The sequence below is a fragment of the Alligator sinensis genome, unplaced genomic scaffold (genome assembly GCF_000455745.1).
Source record: "Alligator sinensis unplaced genomic scaffold, ASM45574v1 scaffold1119_1, whole genome shotgun sequence".
Classification (NCBI taxonomy): Eukaryota; Metazoa; Chordata; order Crocodylia; family Alligatoridae; genus Alligator; species Alligator sinensis.
The window spans coordinates 291,523-295,820 of NW_005842777.1; positions in this window are offsets into that span (position 1 = coordinate 291,523).

The following is a 4,298-nucleotide window of genomic DNA, read 5'->3' on the forward strand; positions in this document are numbered from 1 at the left end:
AATTTTTAAACAAAAGAAGGGCATGAAGAAGAGGGCTTTCTTTACTTGTATAGTCCAGTATCCCTGTATTTGTATAGTCCCCTTTACTTGTACAGTCCAGTTGATTGAAGGTGAATTATAAAATACTATTAAAAAGCTTTGGAAGGTGAAAGCAAACTCAATATGCCTGTTATTTATTTGACTTTTATATATATCTACTTTCTACGCTGCTACTTTTAAAGGATTCCATCTTCATTTAATCAGCACTCTAATAGGAATTAAGGTCTTTGATTCTGCAAAGACCTAATCTATGCACACTAATAATCTCATAATCTTCAATGGAGTTGCTCATGTGCATAAAATTAAGGACATGTCTGCAGGAATCAGCCTAAATAAAAAGTAAAGACAAAGCAAGTGACAACAACATTTATGATAGAAAATTAAAATATTTAACTATGGAAATCAGGGTTTAACTTTTAATGAAATGCTGACTCAAGAGTTCAGGATAACCAGTGCTATTTGTGCTATGGTCATTATCAGTGATGGAAGGTTATATAATAAGCCATATTTAAAAAGCTTGCATTTTAAATGTTATTTTTCCTTACCCTTTGTCCACTATATAAAATTTAAAAAATTCTGATCATTGTAAATTTTTTGGCCTAGACCATTTGGCTAGGGACAGACATTACACATAAACTGGTTTAAGTGATCAGAAACTAGTTTAAACCTGTAACAGAACAGATATTCAGTGCATGTAAACCAGTTTGAAACTGGCTAAAACTGGTTTGAGATTAACCTAATTGAATGTAGTATCAGACTTAACTGATTTAGGTCAAACCAGTTTATGCAATGTCTGTCCTAGACCCCTTCCTGGTTTAACTTTAACCAGAGTCCCCCAGCATCCCAGATGCCTTGAAGCCCTGGGCGGGGCTCTCTGCTCCAGAGCAGGGCTGGCCCTGGCTCTCTACTCCCTGGCTAGAGCTCCGACAGACACTGCAGACACAGCAGGGTCTGCCTGGCTCCCCCCTGCCCCCCCCCCCACTTCTCTCTGCTCAAGCAGGGATTTCCCTTCCTCCTCCCCTCTCCCACAGGCGGGACCATAGCCAGTATGTGGTATGCTAGCTAATGCTGACAGGTGTCTGTGTAAGGCAGACAGGACAAAGCAGACGGGACAGTGTCCGCTTCGGGCTTTTTGGAGATAATCAACAGGTAGCTGGTAATGTCCCTCCATCCCTTCCTTAGAAAAAGTTGTTTAAGAAGAGCTTGAACTAGTCAGAGATGCTTTTGTTTTCTTAATGGGGTACTAAATGCTGTGTTATCAACTCCCTGATGGCTCCCTCCTTGGTCAGGAGCAGTGAGAGGGGTGACCCCTCCCTAATCAGAGTGTCCTGCCAGGGCCTGGCCACACACCCCTCAGCTCAGCAGTGTGGAAGGGAAGGGAGGGCTGCTGTAGTGTACCCCGGCTTCTAGCCTGAGCCACTACAGGCATGTGCCTGCATTTTCTTAGACCAGAGGGGGTGTCTTTACAGTTACAAACAGGTTCAGCCTAGCCAGGTTAGACTAACCCACAAAGATTGAATCAATTTAGGTTCGGGCTTTTTGAATGTCTGTCCCTAGTCTTTAAGATTATGTATTAATTTTTGCAGGCTAACTATAAAGTGTGCAAGATTATTCATTACTTTCAACAAACAAGTAGGCATCAAAGTAGAATTTGGCCCCTAAGCCACTAGCATCCTGCCTAGAAATGCCAACTAGATTGAATTCCTTTCCCTTGTAGTAACCACTGTGGGTAGTTCCATACTAACATGTTTTATTCATTATGTAGCTACACTGTGGTTGGACCCCAAGATCCGATCAAGATCAGGGCTCCATTGTACCAGCTGGTATCCAGATAAAAAGGAAGACCCAGTGTGTTCCCGGAACAGCATCCAGGTTAATTTAAGAAAAGGCAAATCTAGTAAGTATAATGAGGAAGAGAAGAATAAGGGGCTGTAGGCAAGAGCAGCAAGATCATGCTGGTGTTCTGTACATGGGTTCATTATGTACCTAACATAAACTTTCTAAGACTAGGTGAGACAGGGGGAAATGGAAAGTCAGCAGAGGGTGAATTAATAGAGGCAGGTGAGGAGGGAAAAGCAGCAGAGGGAGAGATGCTGAGGAGTAAGGAAAGGGAAAATTGTTGAAAAGCAACAAATTTGACGTCAGCTTCGATGCCTGGAATTAGCAAGGAAATAAGTTGATTATCTGTCACAAATCTTGACTTGTTCTTACTTCCTTGAGTCTGACTGCCAGATTGGACACAATATGGGCGACACCAATTCAAGCAGGCACGCACTTGCCACCTGGATGTACTCCATTTCTGATTCCATTTAGAGCTCCAATTATAAGAAACAGAGCTGGGACTTCTGTATCTTTGACTCTGTTACCATGGAAACCAGCACTAATTGTATATATCGCTAAGTTTTAAATGTATTCAAATTTAACACATTACTTTGAACATATTAAGGTTGTTTCGCTCTCGCTCTCACCTAATACTTCCCAGTTTGCCTCCTGGCTTACTTGGCTTATAAGCAGTTCCACTCATAAAAAGATACAAGTATGTAGGTGAAAATTACATTCATTTTCTTTTATGTAACCAAGAAGTAGGGTCATGTAAATGTTTGATCACCCACTCCCTGCTGCTGCTGTAATAGAATGTGAAGGGTTATGTTTCATACTAAAGATGTGTCAATGCCACAAATACGACAGGAAGGAAATGAGACCAAGGGCATCAGTGTTTTGAAAGACGTTGCCCGCTGTGTAGGGCACATGCGCAAGCCACACAGACTGTATAAAGCAGGAGCTGGTGGGAGTGCCTTGGGAGCGCCAAAAGCTGCTGCTCTTGGGCATGATAGAAATCTGCCTTGCGCACAGCACTGAAGGCTTCCATGCTTTGAGGGCCAATGCATGCCAAGTGGGAGTAAAAAGGCAGGGCTTATTCCCTTAGTGGTGCAGAGATGTAGATATGGACCTCAGAGTGGTAGGCACCATACAAACACAGATCAAGAGAGACAGCTTCATGCCTATCTTCATGGCACTCTCCAGTCTTCCTGTTGAAGTTAGGCCACTAGGCAGCTAACAGTGCAAGAGTCATGGGGACAAAGGAGGAACAAGCAAGGAACCTGAGTGTAACATCATGGGGCAGCATTCCTGGTGGTGGGGAGAGTCCTGGGTCCTCATCCCTGCTGCCAGGGATTTACATTTTACTTTTACATTTACAATGTAAAATATATTCCTGTCCTGGCTCCGGTGCAAGACGCGCGGGTGTAAGTCCTCTGCGCCCTCGTGAGCCTAGGGACGCCCAGCGAGACCCCAGGACCCCCGATGAGCCCCAGGCTGCCCCAGGTAAGCAGGGACCTAGCCAGCTGGGAGTGGGCTAAGTGGGCCAAGAAGGGTCACGCCCCCCCGCCCGGCTCCTACTTGGCCCAGCCCCACAGGGAGCCGCATGACCGAGCTACCGGTGCACAAGCCAGGTTATGGGGGGAGTACCCACCTTTCCTTCCCTTGGTGAGGGGGAGGAACCCCCCCTTAGCCCCTCTAGCCTCCTAAAAGCAGCGAGGCACTGGCCAGCCCTTCTGTGCATGCACTCAGTTTAAAAAGGGCCCGGCAACAGCACAAGCCTCATTCCTGTCCCAGCTCCGGTGTGAGATGTGCAGGTGTAAACCCGCTGCACCCCCGTGGGCCCAGGGACTCCCAGAGAGACCCCATTACCCCCGATGAGCCCTGGCCTGCTCCAGATAAGCAGGGACCCATGGAAGGAGGGACCTATGCAGCTGGGAGTGGGCTAAGTGGGCCAAGGAGCGTCATGCCCTCCCCCTCAGCTCCTACTTCGCCCAGCCCTGCAGGGAGCTGTGCAACTGGAGCCTCAGCTGCCTGTCACTTTTTCAGGCTCTGGGGCCCAGGAGCATGGCCACCTCCCCTTGTGAGGTCTGCTCCCTACTGGGGTCTCTGGTGCACCAGCTGGAGGAGCTCCAGGCTGCAGTCTAGAGACTGCATGCCATCAAGGACTGTGAGCAGGAGATCGACTCCTACTGCCAGGCCCTTCTCCCCCGGGAGATGGAGAGTAGACCACGGTCTTCCTCCGGGACAAGGGAAGACCCGGGGACCTCCCTTCCTGTCCAGCCCAGGGGTTGGACCAAGGTGGTCAAAGGCCCCAAGGCCCGCCGCACCAATGCCCCCGCCCCCTGCTTTGCAACAGGTACAAACTTCTTTCAGCCCCAGCAGAGCCTGCTGAGTTGCCAGCTCCCGCATGCAACACAGGCTCAACTGTAGCTACTGCC